General features: G+C 36.6%; 1 protein-coding gene across 8 annotated transcripts in view; it reads right to left on the bottom strand.

The window, feature by feature from the left end:
* The window catches only part of NCOA2 (nuclear receptor coactivator 2), a 295,906-nt gene that overhangs the window by 216,591 nt on the left and 51,809 nt on the right, over positions 1–27,506 (bottom strand). Inside the window, exon 1 of one of the 8 annotated variants that reach the window (XM_072804309.1) lies at positions 4,275–4,426. The exons of the other annotated variants lie outside the window; for them this stretch is intronic. The gene's annotated coding sequence lies outside the window, so the exon portion shown is untranslated. Of the gene's footprint in view, positions 1–4,274; positions 4,427–27,506 lie in introns of those variants that run through there. 8 annotated transcript variants of the gene reach the window in all.

Here is a 27,506-nt window from a genome sequence, read left to right as displayed (position 1 = left end):
ACTGATAACCTATACTACAATTTTTTAGGAATGGGTCTTACTAAAATCTGCTTTCTTCAGCAAAGTCATTGTGCCCTTAGATCTTAGTCAGGACTATCAATAATTAGTTCATTCCTATTATAAAGATTTACTGATATTTAAGATAAACAGTAATGATTATTATAACACAAATGGCATAGATAAATGTTATGAGCTTCCTGGGGCACCAGGGTGGCACAGTCTGTCAAGCATCTGACTCTTGGTTTCAACTCAGGTCCTGATCTTGGGGTTGTGAGATAGGGTCCGGTGTTCAGCTCCATGCTCAGCGCTGAGTCTGCTTAAGACTCATTCTTCCTCTCTCCTTCTGCCCCTCCCACCTGTGCTCTAAAATAAATAAATATATTTTTTTAAATGTTATGAGCTTTTCACTTGAAAGCAATATTCATTCCAAGTACAGAAAACTACAGATTTCAATAAGCAAGACACCATTTATGATTATAGGCAATACTGTAAGAGCAATATGAAATTTATCAATATTATTCAAAATGTAATGTCTAGCTCCATTATTTGGATTTAAGTACAGTTTTCCCTTTAGTATCCTCATCTCTGAGAGGTTTTAAGATCTAATAAAATTCGTATAAGTTTTGGACCCCAATAAACCAATGTTCAAATACTGACTTCAGCCATTTACCATTATATATGATCCTGAACAAGTTAATTTAAAACCTCTCTCTGAAAAAAATTAAATCAATCAATCAATCAATCAATCAAACAAACCTCTCTCTGGTGCTCGCTTTGGCAGCACATATACTAATACCTCTCTCCATCTCAATTTCTCTAACTGTAAAATGGCAATAATATGTATCATGTTGAGGGTATAAGAAAACAGAAAAGAAGTAAAGCACCTAAGGAAGGGTCTGGACCATAGAGGTGCCTGCGAATTACAGCAATGACTATAACCATTACTGAAGTTGTAGAGATCAACCAACTAGCCAAATAGCCACAAAAGTGAAGTGCTCAGAACTTTTAGAAATATTTTAAAGAATCTGTTTTACAACTGCTTTTACACTTGTATTTCTAGGTGCTACAAAGCCAAATAGAACCTCTGTCATTAGGCTGTGTCATGAGACTTCTATTAGGTACTTTCTTGACGTTAGTGAGAGGCAAGCTAGTATTCCATCACCACTTGAAACCCAAGGACTGCCAATTACTGAGTCAGATTTAACTAATACATAAACTACTCAGACTATGATAAACACTTTGGGAGGCTCATCAAATTTTTCAACAGCTAGTCAGTGAGTATTTATTGAGTCCACTGTGTATACAACCTTGTACTGGAAACTTGGCACACATATCAATGTCCAAACATAATCCCTGCCCTCAAAGAGTTTACCATCTACAGGAAATAAACAAACAAGAAATTAAAGAAAAATGCAGGAAAATATATCATTCTTAGTATAATAGTTGGCTGAAGATGGTTATGCTGAGTGGTTGGTGGACAACTGATGTTCATTAGAAAAGCTTCTTTGAGTCAGTCAGGTTTTTTTATGTTTTAAAAACAGAAGAGAATATCATGGATGACTAATAGATGAGAGGTAGTTATAAATTACAAATTGGACAGTAAGAAAGCACATCAATGCAGGATGAAACTTAAGTAATTTTCACAGTGAAAAGCAAAATTATCTGAGGTAGGAAAAGAATAACATTTAGCAAACTTTTAAAAAGTTATTGAATTTAGAGTGATAATAGCCTAATCTGAAAATTTAATAAAACTTCTTAAATGAGTATTGGCACATTAACTCCTTTGCTATTTATTCAAGCTGGGGTGAGGGTAGTAATTGAGGATACTGAATTTACTACCAAGACCAAGTTTCTATAAAACAATGGGTAAATCAAATGGCTGATTATATAGTTATGTTGTCTCACTCAGTAAATATTGCCTACCAAGCTATCTTTAATCTTTCTGTCATCTGATGTGAGCCTATGAGTAGAACTTTCAGATTTTCTAGGAAAAAATAAAACAAATCCAAATAGAGGGCCAAAATTTAAGAATATATATATGTATACATAAGTGTTCAAATATTACATGGCAAGTTAACAGTCTTACCACAGCATCCTGACCCTCAGCAGGGATAAACAAACTTTCCCACTCAGGGTCCCACTTCCTGAGTCCAGACCTTCAACTGTCCCGAGAACTGGTCCCACATACCCTAATGAGATCTGCAACTCTCTCTCTCTCCTGATCTGTCTTTTTTTTTTTTTTTTTTAAGATTTTATTTACTTATTCATGAGAGAGACAGAGAGAGACACAGGCAGAGGGAGAAGCAGGCTCCATGCAGGGAGCTCAATGTGGGACTCGATCCCAGGACTCCAGGATCACGTCCTGGGCCAAAGGCAGACACTAAAACGCTGAGCCACCCAGGGATCCCTCCTGATTTGTCTTAAATAATAAAGCACTCCATTTCTCAAGATATTCATATGCCTAAGATGCACTAATTCTTAGGACAAAATACACCAAATAAGCTTGTGATTATTTCACTTCATATTTCCCTATCTTCCTCATCCTATCAAAATATATATGGTATCTAACTCCAAAAATATATGCTGACATTTATCTTGTCAATTTGTGTCCAAAATCGAGCACAAATTTCATTCACTTACTCCTTTTAAATTTATCAAGCACCAGGTTCCAGAGGGTATAAAGAAAGTTGTATTAATATTATCCTTACTCTTACAAAATGTACTCTATAAGCCAACAATCTCTAAAAGAAAATTAATACCCTTTCCTACTCATTCCAAGAAGACTTTGCAATCCCTAGAACTTGCTCTATAGAGCATCAGAATAAGTCTTCTGTTTTCAAACTTGGCCTCAGGTCTGGGGCAGCTCTTTCAAGTGAAGTCAGTTCTACCTTTCTTCCTCTAATAAAGTTATTATTCACTCTGTTCTTTTAGATTTTCTTAAGATTATAAAAAGAATGTTCATTTTGAAAAACAGAAGAGAGAAATATGTTCACTACCACCCTCCACCCCTAAAGCACCTTTTGTCAATAGTTCAGTTATATTTCCATTTAGTGTATTTCTTTCAGGTGTTTTTCTATCCCTATCTTTAAATATTCCCTATTTAACAATACTGTTTCACTGTTTACAGAAACTGCAAGATGGAAATCTTTGTACATAAATCTTCATCTAGATATAGGACTACTTCCTTAAAACAATATTAGGAGTAGCATTCCTAGGTCAGAAGATTTGATGGACTGATGGTAAGGCAAGGTTCCTGATCTCTAAAGCCAAAATGATTTTCAGAAAATACCAATTTACACCACAAACCAGTAGTTCATGAAAATGTTCTTTGGTTACAACCTAATTAACAAAGAGCAGATTCGTTCATTCATTCAATTTACTAATCTGACAGGTAGAAAGTGGCATCTTACTACAGTTTTCACTTTTTTTTTTTATTTAAGAGTCTAATCTATTTTTCATAGATGTTAAAATGAAACTTAGCTTTCCCCAGAAATGGGCCACCCATGTCAGATGGGTCAGATGGGTGACATGGGTGGCCCATTAACTCGGTCTAGTATTCTGGTCTTTCTGGCCAAAGCTTAGTCACCTCTATATCATCACCTCATAAATGGAGGCCATTACCACCAACTAAGCAGTAGACTGATCTCCCTGAAACATACCGACCATACTAGTGACAGAGGCAGCTCAAATGGAGTGACCAGCAAACCAGCTTGTACTACTCTACCTCCCCTTAACTGACTGGCAAGACAAGTCAAAAACACTGGGTTAACATCTAACAGATTTCCACAGAAACTCCAACTGTTCTTAATAGTATTTTTCTCAATTTTCCCTTAGTACCTATATGATATACTTCAATGTAGTACTACTTTCAAAGTTTTATAGTACTTGTAACACAAACTGAGTCTGTGTATACACACACACACACACACACACACACACATATATGCCTAAAGCACACAGGCTTTTACCCTTATTATTTAAGTTTTCTCACATATATATGAAAGGATATAGGTATTTCACTATTACTAGTTCAAAATAGTGATAGCAATAAAACTAATATAAATAAAGTCACAGAAAACTGTCCCTTGTTTTTCATATACATACAGAGACAGACAGACAGACAGCAAGCACACACCCGAGCACAACACTGTAATCCCTACAATTACACAGAGAACCTAAACTCGAAGGGCATGTCTTTTGAAAAATTATCTGTAATATAGAAGGTTCACACAAGGAAAAGTGATAGCAAGTTTTTAATCTTAATTTAATGTTACCTATATACAATGAATCAGGAAGACTGCTGGGTCATATCCTCAGTGAGCCAATGTTGAAGACTGAAGCCCCAAAGCTAGCGAAGTACCCTTGTCCCTTATGCAGACTTACTCCTAGACATATAGGTAGCTCAAAGCTATCTCCCCAACAGTCATGATCTTCCAGATGCCTAAAAGGCAGAACAGGAGAGGGGGTGAGAAATTTAACTTTCAGTAATTTTAAGCTTTAAAGTAAATTTATTGGTAGTAGTCCATAAACTCAACCCTGACTTATAAAAGGCAGAAATGGTCTTAAAAGAATTAAAGGCCTCAGCTACCTTACTGAGATTCTAATAAATAACTTATTTACTGGGTTTCTCTAGAGACGGCACTCTCAATAGGACAATCAGTAACTCACTCAGTCCTGTCCCATAGCTCTTTACCAACAACTAACTCACTTCACTGCCTTTGCTTAAGCTTTCCTTGCCCAACCTCAAATTTTCCATTTCTGTTACAAAATTACATACATTCTTAAAGTTTGCCCAGAGAGGTTAATACATTCTGCTTTATATCACCGCTTTCCTTACAACATAAGCACACATGACCAGTCTTCAACAACAATCTTGCCATCTATTTGTTTACATTTTGAATAATGGTATTATATAAGGAATATACCTAAAATAGGTTCAGTACGCCTGGTAAAAGAATACGGCAGTATGCCTCCTGTCCTCATAAATGTGTATCTACATTTATCCTGAAATTCTTGCAAAATCCATAATCCTTTCAATCCATTCAAATATTGTCCAAAGGAGATAACTTGAAGCCGAGTACCAAAACTTTTTTAGCTGATATTTCAAAGATAAGTATTTCAAACAATTCTTCAACCCACCCTCTAAATAATACCCCCCCAAAAAAATAGTGGATCAATCACACTGACTGCTAAGAGTTAATTCAGTTAAAAGGCAACCAGTTAAACAAAGCAGAAGTACAAACTGAAAATACAGGTTCACGAGCAACCAAAATGCCCCAGCTAAAGCAAACCTACTAAACTGTGGAAGGAAACCTACTTGGATTTCCAAAGTCATGTTTAATCTTACTAAAGAAAGCATTCATACACTAGATAATATGATTAAACACTGATGTATTCAAAGAGTTGAAACAGAATGAAGATAGGCAGATAAAACAGATAGGTTTTTAAAGCTGCATCACCTACCAAGTGCTTCCAATAATCCTCGGTCCTTTGGGAGACTGCATTTTAATGAACCGACGACATGCATCCCAGAGGTTCAACCCACATTTCCTGATTTCTATGACAAAGATTGTCATTAACCTACCAAGATCACCAGGAATGCAGTACCAGTGTGGCCACACTTAAATAAACCTTTCATCTACTTGAGCAAAACAAAAACACTATGAAACTGGTATGGCAAGTTATACAACTCAGCACTATTATACATTAGTTTCAGATGAGACCGCCTGACTAATCAGCGTACCTGAGACTCATACAAGAAAGCCAAACACGTGGAACTTGCATGAACTTGGAAAAACAAGAACTGATCAAGTCAAGCAATTTTTAGAATAACTTACTGTAAGATTACAAAAACCACCCTGTGGACAAAATTCTAGATCAAGTCCTATAGATTACGTGCAACTGCTATATAGCAAAGAAGATCCTGATTTTTCAGTGATAAAGGTCTTTATTGAGTTCTTCTACAATTTGTAAATTTGTGAATAAAGATCTTTACCATTCTTAAATTCCTTTGAAAATTCCCTTAAATGAAACTAAATGAAACACGTAATTTCTAGAATACTGCACTTGTCCTCTTTGTAGGAAAAACTTCATTAATATCACTGATTAAACAAGCAATCAAGGCTCGCTTATAAAGACAGGGATTAGGGGGAAAAAAATAAAACCTCAGAAGTATTCAACCAATCTCCATATAAGTGTATACATTTACATTAAATATTTTTTTGTTCTAAAACATAACTTTCAGTTTCCCTGACACTAGACACCCTACCAGAGTAAGTAAAATTAAAAAGAGAAAAAATTACTAAGACTGAGACTACCAACATATGATAAGCAACTAGAACCCCCATACAGTACTAGTCATGGTCAGAGTGCAAATTTGTACAAACACTTTAAAAAACTGATTGGCTGGTACCTACTAAAGGTCACCATACTATTATTCCCAAGGCTAAGCAATTTCAATCGTTGGTGTATTTCCAAGGTAAGTGAGTGTAAAACATATTAAAAACTAAAAACATGGAGGTGCCTGGGTGGCTCAGTCTGTTAAGCGTCTGCCTTCAGCTCATGTCACGATCTCAGGGTCCTGGGATCGAGTCTCACATTGGGCTTCCTGCTCAGTGGGGAGCCGCCTTCTCCCTCTCCCTCTGCCCCTCCTCCGACTCATATTCGCTCTCTCTCTCAAATAAATATTTTTTAAACTAAAAATATATAAGAATGTGTATAGCACCTTTATTTATAATAGCCAAAAATGGAAATGACCCAGGTATTCATCAATAAGATGAATACATAAATTTCAATATATTCACATAACAGAACACTAAACAGCAATGAAAAATGAAGAAACCAACACCACATGATACAATAAGGATGAATCTCACAAATGCAATAGTGGGCAAAAGAAGCCTGATACCAAAGACCACATTATTATTATTCAGTTTTTATAAAGAACAGGGAAAACTAATCAAGAAGGATAGAGATCTATCTATGGGGATCAAGATCAGAAGAGTAGTTAGCTCTGAGGGGACACTAATGAATGGGCACATACAAGAGAGCCTACTGAGGTAGTGGAAATATTCTATATATTGATCTGGGTAGTATTTACAAAGGTGTATATGTATTTACAAATACATAAAAACTCATCTGAGTCATAGTCCATCTTACTTACCACTTACTGGCTTCCTGACCTTCAGTAAGTTTTAACCTCTCCAAATCTAATTTTTTCCTCTCTAGGGTGGGGATAATATCTTTGATATAGGGTTAATTTTAAGATTTTAAAACACTGGAAAAAATAGTTATTACCAAATTTCTTGTTTGCATCAAATGAGGAAAGTGTTGAAAGGATTTATAAATGTCAACAGCAAAAAGCACCAGCTGACATGGAGAAAAAAATCAGACACAATAAATTAAAATCAGTACTAGTCTAATGCCATATAGTATAAAAATAAAAAGTTGAACACAACAAAAATTCATGTGCAGTCACAAGAAAAAAATTATATTTATCTACTTTTAAGGATTATGAATGTGTATAATACATAGGAAAGATTTCTAGTGGAAGTGGTTAGATAAAATAAAAGCAATTTAACATCTGAAGGTTGGTTATCTTCAAGCATCCGAAAATGGTAGTTATGCAAAGCAAATAGATAATTACTGTATTAATATACAGTAATTTTTTTCTCTCTTAAATAAAAACTTTCAATTAGTTAATTTTAAAGCCTCTCATAGTCCCATTCACTTAAGAGGAGTCCATACAGAAAAGAGTTCTAACACTAAGTAAAGAATTAGTTCATTCCAAATTGCCCATAATGGTATAGCATTTAATTATAAAAAGCAAACTCTATGCTTAAATTACAACTTCGGCAAAAGTATTATATTTTTAACATAGTATTTCCTGGACTTTTTCTCACAAAAATGGTCAAAAGTAAAGTTATTATCACTTCAAACTGTTCTGCATATGGAAACAACAGCATAAAGCTTTCGTACTAAGCAAACCAAAATAGAATCTAACTTTTACTGACCAGCACAATGCCACAATGCTAAAGTAAAAAGCTTAAAATAACCCAACACGATAGAGTATAGCACATAAGTAATCACAGTCATTTCAATCTGTGAATTTTTACTACAGCTTCTACAGGTCTTTGAATTTATTCTAACTCAAAATTCCACCTTGCTACAACATAAAATACTCCTAAAAATTTTAAACTACTTTTAAAAACTCCCACAACTATATAAATTGTGTACATTTTCCTTTTCACAATTCTTTTCTAAGAAAATGTATAGGTAAAAACAACTAAGATATTCCTACCGTAAGCTAAAATGTCTAAAACTACTGCTATGTATTAATTTGTACCAACATTTAAAAAGCATAACACTTTGATGTTATTTTTATATCTACATTTTTTTACTGGCATTCAATGGCATCCCACCAGAGAAACCAAAGTAAAAATCAGACTTTTTCCAAAGTGAGGCTTTAATTTTCATTTAAACTTTATCTTTAAATGCTTACATTTAAATTTTCTAAAGCAAAATCTCATTCAATGAGGCAGCAATCAAATATATTGTTAACAAAATCATCACGATGTTATAGTCCCAGCAAAGGCAGCTCTTTCATACAGAGACAAATTATAGTTTTAAACATAAGTTATGACATCATGACATGAATGGAGATGCTTGAAAAGGTTAGAGTGCAAAAGTCCCTTCAAGGTCAACAGGATTTACTTTTACATTCATGTTACATGAATTCCTGTATTAAGGTTTCAAAAAAACAATACTTATGAAAAGCAGTCACTATGTGATAATGGAAGCCATTTTAAGACTTGTAAACTATTTCACTAAAAACTCAATTATATAGTAAACAGTAACTGGAATTTAGAAGGGGCTGGGGATGAAGCCAACACAATTGCTTGTAGCTAAAACCGGACAAAGTAAATACTCCCATTTTTTTTAATCTCTAGGAACTAAAAAAAAAAAAAAAAAAGCTAGTCAACTTTTTCAGTTAAAAAACACAGCTACACTTACGTCTGAGCAGAGAATATGTGCCAAGTTTTGCCTACTGTGAACTAAAATGGCTAGATTCGTAAGGTTTAAAACGTACAGGTTTAAAACTATGCTCAATAAATTAAAAGAAAACCACCTACACTTGAATATGCTCCACAATATATTACAATATGATTCGGAGTCTATTTTAAGAACGCTGGTCTGACTAAAACTTTTTCCCAACTTATTCCTCATTCTAGATATTAAAATGAGTCTTTTTCTGTGGAAGTTAATAGAAAACTCTGCCAAAATCCCCTCTATTTTAGTCATAAGTTTTATTGTTGTTACTGGTGTTTAGGGAGGGGCTGGTGAGAAGAATATACATTATATTATGGTATATAAGATATATTGCAATTTAAATAGATTTTAACAACAAATTTTGCTGCTTATATCAAATTAATTTTTTTCCCATTTTAAATAACTCATAAGTGACCAAAGATTGTTTTGTTGCTAATCTTTAAAGATCAAACTCCAGGAGTCCATAGTTCAGGGAAACTCAAGCTTTACAAAACTGGACATGGTTGCTTAATACAGAGAAGAGTAAAAAGTACTGAAATTATCACATTGGAGATGGGGAATAAATTATTTTTATTCACAGAGTACAGTGCCTACATTTTACAGTTACCATCTCAAGTCATCTGAGCAGATCTGAAGGGTAAAAATTACCTTCATTTAACAAAGAAACAGAGAAAAATTAAGTTTAAATAATTGGCCTAGTCTTATTGCTAATGGCAAAGCCAAAATTCGAACCTAAGATTTCATACTCCAAATTCCATTTTCTACCTTTATCCAACTCACTATTTGGTTACAGCATTTGTCAGAGAGCTGGCAAGACCGGTCTTCTCCAACTGCTTACAGGGCATGTTCAAAGACTGGACTTTTTTTCTTAACTGACTTGAAAAAGTTAAGACTCAAAACTAAAATTGAACAAAGTCAAGAATAATCAGAAGCGTTCACTATTACACTGACAGATATCTCAGGGTGCTGGGGCCGTAAAATCACCCTGTGATTTTACCCACATCAGTCCCAGGTCCCCTTCAGCTCTGCACTGCTACTGGCGTAGCAAGATCTCCTGAACTCTCCAGGGCAAACGTGAAGCAGTAAACACCATCAACACTGGCCTGCCTGGGAGGTTAAGCTCCTTGCCCAGTAACAGCACTCATTTCCCTGCACCAACATCACAGTCAATCATCTGGTCAATTAGATTCTTTATCACACACTGCCAGACAATGTACCCATCCACATGCAAAAACTTTACACAAAATTTCCAAATTTCACAGGGAAGGGTCTCTGTGAAAAGAAGGGTCTGCAGTTTACCAGGGTGCCAAGGCATGGAGGTTTGAGAACCACTGGTGTGGGTGCCTACATGAACCCAGCCAATGAAGCCAATATATTGATGGTGACCAGTAAGTGCACTTGTCAATTCAGCAACTAAAGGCCACCCAGGCCCCTCCATCAGCTTGCTCAAACCAAGATTCATCACACAGGCCACCTCCCGATAGCATGCGCCAGGCCTGACCAATACAGCCAATCTATTTTCCAAGAGTGGGTAATACTGGTCAGTTATACTGTCATGCAACAAATGCTATGAACAGAAAATATGCTCATTAATTATGAATTTCACTTCTTCCTCCCTTCCTTTCACCATTTCCTCTATATCATATCAATCCTTTTCTCTTTTCTGACTGCTACTACCCTAGTCTGAGTCTTCATAATTTCACTGTTCAGTAACTTTTTCACTCATCTCTCTCATCTACCCAATCTCTTCTCTATACTGCTGCCAACCTGACCTTTAAAACAGCTTTTATCTCTATGTAACCTGAAACGATTGTTAACACCTCTCCCTAAATTTTAAGGCCTAATTTGTATCCCTCCCAATTTATTAATCCAACCTAATTCCTACTTCAGATGGATACCAGAGAACCAAATCAGCCTCCATAATTAAACAATCACTAAACAGGACCAAGTCAGCCCTCCTGCTTCCTAACACTGTATTTGTCAGCTTGACCTCTGATGGTGTCAACACACGTCATTCCCACACTAAAAACTCTCAAGAGCTCAACGTTGTTTATGTAATTAAGTTCAAACTCCTTAAGAAGACAGTCAAAATTCTCCATGATCTGGCACCCGTCTTGGCTGTTTTCTTATTACAACTGACATGCATCCTGCTCTCTAAGGACACTGAGCATGTGGCCCTTGGTGGCCCTTCTTAGCAGAGATCACCTTGGCCTTCCCTAGATCCAGGTCTTAGTGCTCACCTTGATCCACCTATCAACATCCTTCTCATCTGTCAAGGATGCTCCTACTTCATCCTTCCTTGACCTCACTTCAGAGAATTAGATCTCTCTAGTCTCTTTCCACAAAACTTTCTTTATACTGCTTATCAGGTACTGTCTTGTATTTTAGTTACATCGGTCCACACATCTTATTTTCTCTTTTAGAGCATGAAGCTCTTAAAGGAAGGGGATTCTGATCCGATCTTTCCATCTATCCTAATAACTCGCAGCACGGAAACTTTCTTGAAATACCAGTTACCATAAATACCAACAAATGGAATATATTAAATATATATATTCCATTATATATTTATATTGGATATATAGATGGATCCTTGGCAGAAGCCATCAAATACTCTTCCTAGTAGATATGGTGAGAATAAAACAGTTAAAATGACAAATGTGGATTATCTGCTGACACCCTTGCCTGAATATATTCATTCTGCTCTTCCTACATAAACCACAATCATTTTCTCAGTCACTCTGAACATGTTTCACTCATTCCTGTTTCCATAAGCTCTGCTCACACTGGCCCCCATACATGCCCTATCCCTTCTTCAACTTCCATAATAAACTTTTTCTGGAATGATAGAAACACATTCATACTCATACCACAATGTCTGTTCTCTAGAAAGCATAGCTAAGCCAGCTGCTACTAATAAGTGTCTGCCAATTAAAATACTACACTAAAACAACTGAACAGATTTTACACTAGATTGGCAAGGCTTGTTGTTGTTTAATTGTGGTAAAATACACAAAGCATAAAATTTATTGTCATAATCACTTTTACATGTACAGTTCAATAGCATTCAGTGCACTCACATTAGTGCAGACTGATCTCCAGAATTAGTTTCACCTTGCCAAACTAAAATTCTGTAGCCATTAAACAGTAGTAACTCCCTCATCCCCACCCCTCAACTACCTCCTGCCTCTGGCCCACCATTCTATTTTCTGTCCCTCTGAATTTAATTACTCTAGGTATTTCATATGAATGGATTCATTCAGCGTTTGTCTTTCTATGACTGACTTACTTCACTTAGCAAAGTACCTTCAAGGTACATCCAAGTCATCAGAATTTCCTTCCTTTTGAAGGCTGAATAATATTCCATCGTGTGCATATACCACGTGTGCATACCACATTGTATTTATTCATTCACCTCCCAATACACAGAGTCGCTTCCACCTTTTGGCTATTATGAATGATGCTTCAATGAACGTAAGTGTTTAAATTAGGGTTTAAGAGAACTCAATCACCCTGGGGGTGCTGCATGGAGAGAGGACAAAGGTACCTCATAGGCAAAGAAAGTCACCTTACAAAGCAGGCAAAACTGCAACAAGTTGCCCCTTATAATACTGGAGATAGGTTTAAATATACAAAGATACCAAGAACCAAGAGCTGCTCCCAAAACAAATTAGGAGTTAGTGCTAACATAAGTTTGTTAGTATTTTTTTAATACGTGGCATAGACCCAATATTGACAACTTTAAGGGTGATGCCTATGTACATGTATATACATATATAGGGCCTCTCCTCCACTGCTGAGAAGAACCACCAGTCATACTCAAACAAATGAACCTCTGCTATCACTTGTCCTGGAACATATTAGAAAAGTTGTCCTTGACAAAAGCAGCCCCTTTAATGCTGGCACTTCTGGTATTCTCTATGGAGCTCATTTAGAATCAGGCAATAATACTGTCACTTTCTTCTTCCATATTTCTAGCTTCCCCCATAAACTCAAACACAGCTCACATTCTTAACCCCCAATTTCCAGGATAAGAGAATAGAATTTGTTCTTGATACAGGAACTTTCACCTGTAGAAGGAGGATTTGCGAATGACTGCACACAAAGCCAGATGTGGGTTCACTCACAGGCAGAAGCTGTCACACTGCCTGCCTCCCAAACATCTAGAAGAGCAAGATGATAAGAATTCCTGCTGACAAATCCCTCCCAGGAATCCCTGTCTGGTGAGCAAAAGCATGAGAGGAAGGGGTCTGACAAAGGAAAGCATCTGGACTCAACTTTCCAAGAAAGATCCTTCTGGATAAGGATACTGATTAAGATACTGATTAAGAGGAGACTGATTAAGAGCACACACTCTGAAGGCAGCATTGAGATTTGAATAATGGCTCTCCACACACTAGCTGTGGGGCCTTAGGCAAGTTACCTAACCTCTGTGTGCCACCTGCAAAATACAGGTAATAACCATACTCTCCTCATAGTGTTGCTATTCTAAGTAAATGAGTTAACATTTTAATATTTTATTTATTTATTCATGAGAGAGAGAGAGAGAGAGGCAGAGACACAGGCAGAGGGAAAAGCAGGCTCCATGCAGGAAGCTGGATGTGGGACTGGATTCCAGGACTCAAGGATCATGCCCTGGGCCGAAGGCAGGTGGTCAACCGCTGAACCACCCAGGGATCCCCCAAATGACTTAATATTAATGAAGCACTTAGGACAATGCTTGTCCCAAAGTAAGCACTATAGCTACAAGTGTTTGTAAAATAAAGAGTAGTTTAAGTCTATGAAAATGCCTGATACTGCAAAGGCACAATGAAGTCCTGGTACTTCAACCAATTTTTTTTTTAGATTTTATTTATGTATTTACTAATGAGACACACACAGAGAGAGAGGCAGATACACAGGCAGAGAGAGAAGCAGGCTCTACGCAAGGAGCCCAACATGGGCCTCGATCCTGGGACTTCAGGATCACACCCTGGGCTGAAGGCAGGTGCTAAACCGCTGAGCCACCCAGGGATCCCCCTTTCAACCAATTTTTAAATGTGCACATTCCTCAATATACACATGCATAACCACAAATTAAATTATTCGTACCTTAAAAGTCAGTAAAACTGTATTGCGATGATGCATGCCCAGAAAAGTGTGCCTTCATTGATTTAATTACAAATGAATATTCTTTTAACAAAGAAAACACATGGTACTCATGAATGTCTATTTAGTACTTAAAATATTACTTGCTAGCTTCACATTTGTTTATATTTTTCTAACTACTCAGTTTCAACTTCTGACAAAACAGAGTATGAGAAATAAGCTACATGACTTTTCATAGCACTGGCAGACAGAAAGGACCTGAGGCCAAATTTTCCAATACTCAAATGCATTCCATTTAATAATACGTGTTCAATACCATGTTGTCTCCTCAATGTATTTTGTGCAAATGTGATATTTCAGTTATACCTCAGTACAAATCTCTTTTTTCTATGAGAGTAACTTCTAAACTATAACCAATAAAAAAAGCACCTAGGATTCTTTTCCCTTAAAAAAAACTAAAGATATTTTTTGGAATGACACTAGGATTTAAAGTATTTTTAACATCTGTTCTCAACTACTATAGATCTCAGTAATAAACCTGACAAGATACAGTATCAGTGAAAGAATTTCACATACAGAAGTAGTTGTTTAATCACCCTTTTCTAAGTAATTTGTCTGTTTTGACAAATGAATGACATTTAAATTAAGTACCTTATACCTTCAAAATACAAAATATCTGAATTTTTTTTAATTAACCACATTAATGCAGTCAACCTTAGGATCTTGAAAATTAATGTAATAGAGAGCAAAACAAAAAACCCTCAAATAGTCCCTTAGAGCCTACAGAAAAAACAAAGCTTCTCTTATTATCTTTTGTAAGTCAATTCTGAACACTTAGTTTTCAGAAAATTCAAAATAATTCTGTAAATTATTTTCCTTAAAGTTTAGAACTTGCAAATACTGTTTTTATGTGCTTCCTAACATTCATACCAATTCAAATAAAATTTCATGTTGAGACATTTTTAGTTTGATACTGCATTATCATTACTTTGAAGGAAATATAATGTTAGCTTTCTTCCTCTGATTCTACATCTACACACACATTTTTATTTGATCATTTTAATACTCATCTGTGCCAGATTCTCATGTGCTGAATTACTGCCAACCTTGTAATTCTGGAGTGGATTAGGTACTGCAGAATATACATTATATGACATTAATACATCACTTTTCCATTCTATTTGGGTTTTGTTTTTATTTTTATTTTTTACAGGGAGGAGGGGCAGAGAGAGAGAGGCAGGGGGAGTTAAAGCAGGCTCCTTGTCCAGCGTAAAGCCAGACTCGAGGCCCTGAGACAACAACCTGAGCCAAAATCAAGCTGGACGCTTAACCAACTGAGACACCCAGGTGCCCTTCTATTTAGTTTTTTAAAAAGAAAAGGATAGGTATCTCCCTAGCTTGCAACTTACATACTTTTCTCCCTTTGCAGTTGTAGACACACACACACTCTACATAGCTAAAAATCTCTTCTGGAATATGTTTAGCTAAGCAGGAAAATTTATGTATGGTAGAGTCCAAATATGCTTTTTTAGCACATACAAAATGTAAGTAATGCCACTGGATAAAGTACATAAAGGTACTATTTCAGAAATAACAGCTTATAAGCCATTAACCATTAACTTATATTCTATTTCACTATAGGCACTAAGCAGAAAAGATAAATATTTAATATCCTCCTATGGTCAATAAATTTGAATTATTTCAACAGTCACTGCAAATACATTAGCAAATGCCTCTAGTTATAACCCCACAGGTTAGTAAACAATTTTCAAGGGGCCAAGTCACTAGCAGAATTGAAGTTTATTCAATCTTCTGATCAAATATTCCTTTAAAATTTATGTTTTTATAAATAAAATCAGTGCAAAATTTCTACTTATGCCCCTTCTGGTCCCTAAGTTTCATTCTGCCATACGTTACATCCTTCCTAGAATGTCAAAAATTACTGAAATAATGGATGAATCTTTCCATACCACAAATATCTCAAAGATGATCCCAAAGCCCAAGTAATCAGTAATGATTTACATTGGCACAAACAGGCAACCGATATAAAATTATGAGGACAAAAGATCTCAATCTTCTTTTTCATTAAGAAACCAAATCTTAGGGGCACCTGGATGGCTCAGTGGTTGGGCATCTGCTTTTGGCTCAGGTTGTGATGCTGGGATCCTGGGATAGTGTTCGGCATCAGACTCCCCACAGGGAACCTGCTCTCCCTCTCCCTATGTCTCTGCCTCTCTGTATCTCTCATGAATAAAATAAATGTTTTGAGAGAGAAGAGAAGAGAAGAGAAGAGAAGAGAAGAGAAGAGAAGAGAAGAGAAAGAGAAGAGAAGAGAAAAAAGAAGAAAAAGAAAAAGAAAAAGAAAAAAGAAAGAAAAAGAAAAAAGAAAAAAAAGAAAAAGAAAAAGAAAAAGAAAAAGAAAAAGAAAAAGAAAAAGAAAAAGAAAAAGAAAAGGGATCCCTGGGTGGCGCAGCGGTTTGGCGCCTGCCTTTGGCCCAGGGCACAATCCTGGAGACCCAGGATTGAATCCCACCGTCGGGCTCCCAGTGCATGGAGCTTGCTTCTCCCTCTGCCTATATATATCTTTGCCTCTCTCTCTCTCTGTGTGTGTGACTATCATAAATAAGTAAAAATTAAAAAAAAAAAAAAGAAAAGAAAAGAAAGAAAAAAGAAAACAGAATCTTATTTGAAGCTTTCATTACAGGGTTACAATACAGGAGGGTTAAGAAGGTGTGCTGGGCTGGCTCAGTCAGGAGAGTATGCGACTCCTGATCTCAAGGTTGTGAGTTCAAGCCCTACACTGGGGGGTAGAGTTCACTTTTAAAATAAGTAAGTAATTCCAGGTTAAAAAAAAGTGAAAGATATTCAAAACTTGAGTTCCACCAGACAAAATAATCTTCCTAGAAAAATGTGTTTCAAAAACCCATTTTAGGTTGACTGTTTGGAACCTGGAACACTCTCATGATGACAGTGTTATAAATGGTTATTACGATGTCTTAGACCAGCAACAAAAGCCTTTTTGATACATATATTCTATTTGTATAGCACTAGAGTATGTTTACAATTTACATGAGCAAAAACATTTCAATACGAAAACTCAGAGTACCCATCAGGGGTTTCAGGAATCCACCTCCCCCTCAACTAGCAGCAGTGGGACAGAGGACATGCCTCCCCTCTGCTGGAGAGTAAGAGAACATTGTGTCTCCCACTGAGTGGGGCCAGAGGGGAGATACCTTGTGGATGCAGGAAATGTTATAGGAAAGATAATGGGCAGGGAAAGGTGGGAAGATTTAAGAAGCGCTGAAGGACAAGACGGGGACTGGAGATTTGAGGGCAGGTGCTAAGCTTGAGAGGAGATCAGCACAGGTAAGGAACGGTGAGTGCCAGCAGAACTAAGCAGTAGACACTTTCTGGCCTGGGGCCAGCCTGCTGCCTCTCTTTCAACCCACCTCACCTGCTACCTTTGCCCAGACTTTACTCCTCCTCTGGCCAGCTACAAAACAGAACACAGCCTCTCTCTCTTCTGTCTCTATTAACAACAAACCCTCTAAATCTCCAAGGATTTTTTTATTACTAACAACAACAACAAGGTGTTAAATGGGCTCTCTTATGCACTGATTTATGGTGAGCCTTTTTGGAGGAAAATGAGACTCCATTCCAGGAACTGGGACAAGCTATGGAGTGGAGGAAAGGGGATGGCTTCTCTGTGGGCCCGGGGCAGAGATAAAAGGGAGGCTGAGGGGAGCGCAGGTTTCAACAGCAGTGGGGAAAGAACTCCCAAACTGCAGTGTCTTACAACACAATTCAATTGTGTAAATCAAAACCTGCCTATTAACAAAACTTCAGCCATTTGAAAGACAAAATACAGTTCTGAAGAGCATAGAAAATAAACATTTAACTGTCTCAAGAAGACAGTTAATTTACTTAATGTAAAATGTGTCTCAAGTGTAGTTACTGTTAACATACTCTTTTCAACTGCTGATGTCAAAGCTGCAGTTTTGTAGTAAATTACAATGGCCAAGATAATCTATGAGTAATTTACCGTCCAAGTTCTTTAATCACACCTGGAAACATTTAAGCCTGTCATGCCATGTATGCTAATGGTTAGGAAGCAGGGCCTGTAGATTAACCACATCTGAAAAGTTAAATTATCATTTCATACAACTCCAAAGGATCACAAATAATGCAATATGGTGACTCCCCAGGGGTAAAAAGGCAATGTGTGACATATGGGAATAGAGGGATAAATAATCACTCCAAAGACCTTCACAGACAGTTTTTTCAAAGAATTTGTAAACGTGCCATGCATGGTTTATAAATTTTTTCTCTGCTCAGAAGTTGTCTTCATATTTAGAAATGTAATTTTTCAGCCAGATAAAATTTCAAAGCATTTTTGAAGAAGTATAGTTAGTCTAATTTTTTTTTTCCACAGGATTAACAGCACATGCACCCAACCACTGCCCCAGTGCATACTATCTTTTCTCTTTACATGGGGGAGAAAGAAGCACTACAAAACCCAGTAAGCACAAAAAACAATTAGCAGCAGTGTGATAGCAACTAAACCTTGACTTAGAGAAATACATATAATGCTTGGATCCAGTCCAAGTAACTTGTAAAATCCTATTAAATTGATGAATCACTCATAATTTTGGTTTGTTTTAGCTGTAAACTCCTAAATGTAATACAAGCATTTAATCCCTCTCACAAATAATATAATAAATGCCAAGTTACTTTGCCTAGTATTTTTTTGCCACTGCTCTCCAAATCAGATTTTTTATTATTATTATTATTATTATTATTATTATTATTCCCCAGGATTTGCAGAACCTCTATTCTAATACTCTCAAAATTTTTCAAGTAACTGAGACAAAGGAGTCCAGGTGATTTGCCAAAGTGCCAAAGGAGACAGCAAAAGTGACTTCAAAGCCACGGGCCAGTTAGCAGAAGTGAAGCTGAGGCTAGAAGGCAGGCAGGACCAGGGCTCCATGTCCACCATCTTCTCCCCACACCAAAACAGCAACTCCCACCCACCTCCACTACTCACGTCCAAATACGAAAAACTGCAGTGCTTGCCACTGTCTAATGAAATGACACTTCTAAGGGTTAGCATCCATGGTACTGTATATACACCACTCTAGTCCAGAAATAATCAAGCTGTGCTAATAAACAGAACTTATATGGTTTCTTCTGACACTGTGAGACATACAGAAATCTACAGATGAAATCCCGACTGTAAATGCTTAATAATAAAATGTTTAATCAAGAATAGAACATTCTCACACCTATCTCCTTCAAAGCTGTAAAGACCTAGTTTTCTGGCCATCACTCTGGCCCTGCCACTGCACCTGCCATTCTGACCTATACAATGACTTTTTAATAACTGTTTACAGCCACTAGGTGTAAATATCAAAGTGCTTGCTAAACATTAATTATTTCTCCTGGAAACATCCCTACTTACAGAGACCAGTATACTCGGACTCAGATTAAAAAGTCTGTGCCTATACTGAGCACAATATTTTTATACTGCTAAAGTTTAAAATTCTGGTTATTGGTGAAATGACTATCAATCTGAACATGAGCTACCTGCCTTTTTCCTTTAAAAAGCTAAACATTGTCATATGAAATGATTTTCTTTTACAAAATAGGGAACTTTATCATATACATCTATGTTCAAATGGCCTACTGAACTAGAAGCTACAAGCTGGCAGCTTCTGGATCTGCATTATTCACTACTGCATTACTGGTTTCTAGCCCAGTACCTAATAAGAACTCAGAAAACAGGGGCATCTGGCTGGCTTAACTGGGGGAGCATATGACTCTTGATCTCAGGATTCTGAGTTCCAGCCCTATGTTGGGTGTAGAGATTACTTAAGTAAATAAGCTTAAAAAAAAATAACCTCAAAACACTTGTAGAAAGCAGGCAGGGAGGGAGAAGTGGAACAAAGACTGGGTTAGCACATCCGTCTCTGAACTCAAGCTGTTAAGCTGAATAGAAACCTGTCATAAGTGGTAGCAAATTAATGCTTAATATAATTCCTATGTGTATCTGTTCACTGTATTCCCAAACATTTCCAAATCTTTTATTATTATGGAATTTCAGAAAGTTTACTTTGTTGACAAGCTCATGGACAGGTTAATCAGGATTTTTCAAGTACAAAAGCATAATTTTAATATTTGCCAATATCATCCATGTAAAATATACTGACAGATTCACTTTAAATTGGGCTAAAATGGTTTTCCTTAATGTAAATAAAATTTAATGTCTTATTTTTAATCCTCTTCACTCTATAGATTAAGAGACAAAAATAGTGAGATTTACCTCCTACATTTATAGATTCATATTGAATTCACATACATTAACTTACCTTAAACTTTAAAATATCATTGTGAAGGGGATCCCTGGGTGGCTCAGTGGTTTAGCACCTGCCTTTGGCCCAGGGTGTGATCCTGGAGACATGGGATTGAGTCCCGCATCGGGCTCCCTGCATGGAGCCTGGTTCTCTCTCTCTCTCTCTCTCTCTCTCTCTCTCTCTGTCTCTCATGAATAAATAGAATCTTAAAAAAAATAAAATATCATGAATTCTTGAAATTTATTTTTTTAAATATTTTATTTATTTATTCATGACAGATAGAGAGAGCAAGGCAGAGACACAGGCAGAGGGAGAAGCAGGCTCCATGCAGGGAGCCTGACATGAGACTCGATCCCAGGTCCCCAGATCACACCCTGGGCTGAAGGCGGCGCCAAACCGTCGAGCCACCGGCGCTGCCCTTAAATTCTTTTTTTTTTTTTCCCGAAATTCTTTATTTAAATTTTAAAAAATCCACTCACCCACCCCAAAAAAGAGAGAGAACACAAAGATACAACGTAGGCCTGCCACAGCAGAAACTAATGTCTCTAGACTCACTCCAAGCAGCTCTGCTACTATAAGGACTGCACCTGTGAGAAAGGTAACATCAGTCCCCTAGGAGCAGGACTGTTACACTTGCAGCTACTTCTCTAGACAGGCTAAGTTTATGGCGCTTCTATAGTGGTAATTCACTTTACAGTCAATGTCTTAGGAAGAGTGTATAAGAAATTTCCCTGCAGTTTTTTCGATCAGTATTTCCCAACAACAAATTGCCGAGTCAACAAGAAAGAAAAAGCTAAGAAACAGTTCCTGCCCACTAGGCGTTTACAATCTAGTATGAGATATTAAGAAAGGACACAAATGGCTCTAACACAAAGTGAAGTAAGTGCCCTAGGGAAAACAAACAAAAATGTTCTGCAGGTTCCCAAAGGTAGCCAAGAATGTAAGAGATCATGCTTGACAAGCTTCCTTTCGACGGGCAGGGTGAAGGAAAGGGTATTCCTTGAAGAGAGTCAGCAGCTGGACAACGATGTAAGAGCAGAAGGGAGACGACACGCCAGCTGGAAGCCAAGCACAGGCAGGGCAGTAAGGGAGGGACAGACCAAGATAAAAGTGGGCATTTACCGAAGACCTAGAAGGCTGACGAAGGAGGTCGTATCTATTTGAGGAGGCGGTGGGAGAACCAAGGAACTTGAGTGAGGCTAACATGTAGTCTGATTGCGGTGCTTTAGCAAGTTTAATCTTATTTCGATATGGAAGATGAACTGGCTCGGCCAAAAAGGCAGGAGATGCCACAATAGTCCGGGTGCAAAGTGCTGGGGGTGCCCGTGGGGACAAAGGGGATGAAAAGGGATGTCATGTATAGAGACACGGTGAAGGTGGGCTGCATACAGCCTGGCTGGCAAGGACACGTAGAAGGTGAGAGTGGGAAAGGCAATGACTGATGTTTTGTGCCTGGGAGGGTGGCAGCGCCAATGAACAGAAAACAGGAAATCTGGAGGAAGAACTGGTTTGGGTGGAGGGAAGGAAAGAGTTTCACTTTGGCTGGGCTACACTAAAGGTGTAGCAGACAGAAACGTCAAGCAAGCAGTTAGAGCTTAAAAGCAAGGTCAGGAAGGGGTTATAGATTTGGGAGCTATCCAAATAAAGGTGATGAGCAGGATAAGACCACCAATAAAAAGAACACATTGGCCCAGAAGAGGCAAAAAAAGGTTTGGAAATGCCTATCTGGGGATCCCTGGGTGGCTCAGCGGTTTAGCACCTGCCTTCAGCCCAGGGCGTGATCCTGGAGTCCCGGGATGAAGTCCCGCATCAGGCTCCTGAATGGAGCCTGCTTCTCCCTCTGCCTGTGTCTCTGCTTCTCTCTGTGTGTCTCTCATGAATAAATAAAATCTTAAAAAAAAAAAAAGAAAAAGAAAAAGAAAATGCCTACTTTCAGGGGATGGAGGCAACAGGGGAAGAAAAAAAGCAAAGAACAAACACTACTGGCCAGGGATGGAAGAACTAAAGCCAGGCTCTGTTCAGTATGGCATAAGTTAATTGGGGGTCTATTATATGAGGGCATTATGGTAAAATGATGAATAAATAGTAAAGTTTCTACTTTAAACATCTGATGTCAAGAAAATAAGCAAAATAAGGATTGCAAAAAGAACTTAGGAGGACATAATTATAGCTACTGACACAGACTTTTTTTTTTGACAGAGACTTTTAATACCCATAGAAGAATACTACGAACAACTTCATGTCAATATTTGAAAAAATACGGAATGGATAATATTCTAGAAAAATATACAGTATCAAAAATTTGTCTCAAGAATAAATTAAAATCCTGTGCTAACCATAAAAAATAAATTTTTACCTGAGAGCCCCTAAACAGACAAAATTAGCAAAGTGTAGGACCACATCACTAGATACAAATCGGGGGGGAATAAAACATTAGCAAACTAAATACAGATGGGGACTTCCTTGACCTAGTTCAAGGGCATCGAGTGGCCCACTACAAACTCTGGGTGGTCTCCAGTCATGACAACTCTGCTCCCCAAACTTTCACATGAAAAGTGACTGCATTTACACTCATGTCAGCATTCCATCAAATCCTGAATTCTGACACTAAGGAAGACTTTCATGTCATTTTCCAAGCAGAGAAAAACATAATTCTAGGTATCTCCAATTTTCTTTAATATGCTGTTATGCATGGATCATATACGAATCTAATTTTCATGTTTTTTCATCCTATCTTGTAGTACTAATTTCTACAAGTTTACTTTTGAATATATGAGAGCTCTTTATCCTAAAACTGACTTTTATAATACTCCTAGAAGCACTTTTAACACATCCTCAATTTCCATGATGGATTCTGAAGAATTTATCCAAAATCATATTTTAAGAACCTCAATTATGTCCTCCTCTTCATATTAGTAGCTCTAAGAAACAAGTATTTGTTGTTTACTGACATGTGTCCAGATCATTTTTTTTTCAACAGAAGAACATACAGCACCTCTCTTTTTTGTGTGTTTAAAGCATAGTTTTGTATAGTGGCAAGATAACATGCTGTTCTCACACTCTTCCAAAGAATGCCTAGCATATTACTGATCTTAGCTCAACAGCTATAACCATCTATAACAGCTTATTGATTCTTATCCCAATTATAATTATATTCAAGACTCCTAAGTTAATAAATATAATTCATATGATTTTTCCTAAATACACCATGAAAACTATCCTACTAATTCACTCGTTTTTTTTGCTCACTCATTATCTGCAGTTAGGTTTTTTCCTGGGGCATTCACTACCCAAAAGGAGCTTAACACTGACTGTATACTACCCTCCTTTACATCATTTACAAAAATATGGAATGAGATCAATTCGAGTAGCAATTTCTTGGGAACACCCCCACCACACACACACACACACACACACTCTCTCTTTTTCCTCTAGAGAAATGACAGCTCACAACCAATATTTACTTCCTGTTTCTAAGCCAATGTGACTCCACGAATAAACATTTCTCCTCCATCCTATAGTAATACAAAAGTTTTTATTCCTTTTGGATTAGAACTTTGAAAGGTTTTATAAAGCTTACACAGATTATCTTCACTGTATCTCTCTCACCATATACTCCAATAATCTTCTAAAATAACTCCAGTTTGCCAATTAAGCAGGCTTTTCTTTTGTAAAACCAGATTCAATAATTTTTGTTCCAACACCTGAATATTAAATTTAGCAAGACTGGGGCACCTAGCTGGCTCAGTCAGAACAAGGAAATCTTGATCTTGGGGTTGTAAATTCAAGCCCCATGCTGGGTATAGAGATTTCTTAAAAATAAAAATATTTTAAAAAATAGATAGCTAGACTAGATGACACATGATTTTCTGACTTCTCAACAAACTTTCTTATAATGGGATTTATAGAGATAACCTATCTTTATATTACATAAATCTAGTCACAGTTCCATTAACTCCAGCCATTAATTTTCTTAAAACTGAGTGAACCACCTAATGAAGTGATTGACTGTATTTGTTTTGCTAATTAAGCCAAGAATATTCTATTCTTTCAACAGCCCTGTCTGCTTCTAACTGTAAACAAAATTTCTGATAAAGATTCCATCTAAACATACCCCTATTTTTCATCTCTGAGTATATAATTTACAAATGAATTATCAACAGTTCCAAGAATTACTAATGAATCTTTACCTGGGCCTTTTGACTTGAGGAAGGTTTATTTGAAGTCATTTTTAATCTCAACAAGTAACTCTTTGATTTGATTCTGGCCTCTTGACTTCTAATTTACATCTTGTACATTACACTTAATTGGGCAATGTTTGATTTTTTTTTTTAAAGAAATCTATCTTCTATAATTATGGCTTCTTTTAATTTTTCAAAAGGTCATGAGGAATTTCTACCCATGGATGAGATCCAATTAATCTTACACTCCAAACTTTTTCCAGGATACTCAAAACAGTGCTTTAAAATAAACACTAATATTCAATTATGTTTTTATATCCCTTAAATTAACTTAATAAACTGTTTAGTAAACATCTCTTATGTCCAAGCAAAATACTTGTGCTTATACGTGGTATCTCTCTTAATCAGGAGGAAAGTACTATTATTCACCTTTATAAATAAAGAAGTTGAAGCTCAGAGTGCTGAAAAAAATTGCCACATGTCCCAAAGTTTACATATGATAGGACTCAAAATTGGAAGCCAGATCTGATTCTGAAAATTAGTCCCTTCCCATCAAGCACACTGATATACAACTAAACAAGACATAGTCCCTATACCCAAGAAGGTCACTGGGATGTAACTAAAAAAATTCCCAACACAACATATAACTTCTATCAACTTTCTTAATCCCATTTTGTAGTAGAAAACTTTTCTGAAAGGATTTTGAGGTTTCTCCCATACAGAGTTACTAAATTAAATTTTGTGCCATTGGGCATTTACTAACTGCTTTTTATCCTGAAGATACTATGTACTGTGCTAAGTGCTCATAGTGAAGGTGGAGGTCAGTTATGTAATACCTTTTACGTCATGAACCAATACACACAATAACAGAAACCAAAGTCACATGAAAAAGTATTTACTGTTACTACATGTGATATACTGTCATCTATATTATAATTTTCTCTTTTATTTCCTAGAGAAAGAATGTGAATGGGCAGAGGAGGGAGTGAGAGAGAATCCCAAGCAGGCCCCACATTCAGCACAGAGCCTGAGGCACCCTGGGATCATGATCTGAGTGAAAATCAAGAGTTGGACACTCAATCCACTGAGCCACCCAGGCACCCCTACATTATATTTTCTTTAATGTTAGTCATGACCCACTAAATTAATTTTACAACCCACTTACAGATCATGTGTCCCCATTTGCAAAACACTGACCAGAAGAGATCTCCACTTTTGCTTCTGATTCAATGTGTTCATTCTTTATAAATGAAGCTTTTATGGCAAATAACACCCATAAGGGCTAATTTTGCTACTATGCTCAGCAGTAGTATAGCAGATCATTCAAATCACCCTACATTTTAATGTTTCATATTTAATGATGTACTATTTTTGAGAGCTTCAAATTGTTCCTAATTTGAAAATAAAGGTTAGATCCAAACTATTAACAAAAACTAAAATTTTACTTTGAAAAGATTTTTTAAAAATTAACTGCCAGTCATTTAGCTTAAAGTCATTTCACAGTGACAGTCTATTAACATTAAAGAAAACATATTTAAGGGGCTCCTCAGTGGCTCAATGGTTGAGCATCTGCCTTTGGCTCAGGTCGTGATCCTGGGGTCCTGAAATCAAGTGCCTCATCAGAGCCTACCTGTCCCTTTGCCTCTGTCTCTGCCTCTCTCTGTGGGTCTCTCATGAATAAATAAATAAAATAAAATTTAAAAAAAGGAAGAAAAGAAAACATATTTAAGAAAACCAATCAACTTGGGTGTTTAAAAGAACCAAAACCATCCTTAAACAGTAAGTTTAGGTAAGCCAACTTGTTCTTCAAAAAAATTTGTCTTCAATCTGGTGAATATTTTTTAGACTAGAAGAAAGTTTAGAAATGAAAATGGTCATACACACATTTCAAAAATGAAAAAAAATAAGGATTATAAATCAGGATTTATGACTTTGGATTATGACCAAAGTCATAAATGTCCTCAATTTGGACTAGAACCTGGCTGCCTATCAGTGTGGTCTATTTCCACTATGCTACACTTTGTCCACACCTTATAAAAATCACTATCACCAAGCCAACTTGGCTACCTACTACCTACCTTATCTAAAATTTTAAGGTTAAAAAAAAATTATAAGGTAATTATGCTTTGACCTACACAATTGAAGTATACTTGATTATGTAACTGTGTGCTCTCTCCTCTGAGTCCTGTGCTTACGTTTTAACTTCTCAATAGTCTTTAAATATGTCTTACAAATAAACTGACCCTTATAAGCTATTAAGTATTGTAAATATAATTTAGCCATAGAACTACTTGAAAGTCAGTTTCATATTTAATCTCCTTAATTAATTGCACGTATGCCTGCCAAGACCTTAGCCCTGGATTCCATCATGTTGCTGTAACCATCAAAAGAAAACTTATTTCTTCGCTAAAAAAAAAAAGGAATTGCTCTCTTTATTTGCACAATCTACCCTCTCCCAAGGGTGTGACAAAGGTTTCAGTTGTGATTTCAAACCCCCTGCAAAGCATCATAAATAATATGAAAACACACATCATTTTCATCTTAGATTGTCAGGGCATTGTTTTGTATAAAAAATGATTTTAAAGTTATTTTTAAAGTCATCACTCTATACCCATGTTATATTTTCAAACGCTAAATCATATATCTGAGTGAACTTAACAACTATTTATTTTCATGTTTTGTTGATGCAGCTTTAAGTTATCTAAAACACTAGAAAGAACAAGATTCATATTAAACTACAAAACACTCAGAGGCCTGTGTCTTCTCATAGAGATGTTCCCAAAGTTAATTCTAGCAGAAAATCCAGAGATGTGCACTCCCGTCCTTTGAAGGTGCTAAC

The sequence above is a fragment of the Canis lupus genome, chromosome 28 (assembly GCF_048164855.1).
Source record: "Canis lupus baileyi chromosome 28, mCanLup2.hap1, whole genome shotgun sequence".
Lineage (NCBI taxonomy): Eukaryota > Metazoa > Chordata > Mammalia > Carnivora > Canidae > Canis > Canis lupus.
The sequence above is the reverse complement of the archived record's forward strand: the minus strand, read 5'-3'. Positions and strand labels throughout refer to the sequence as shown.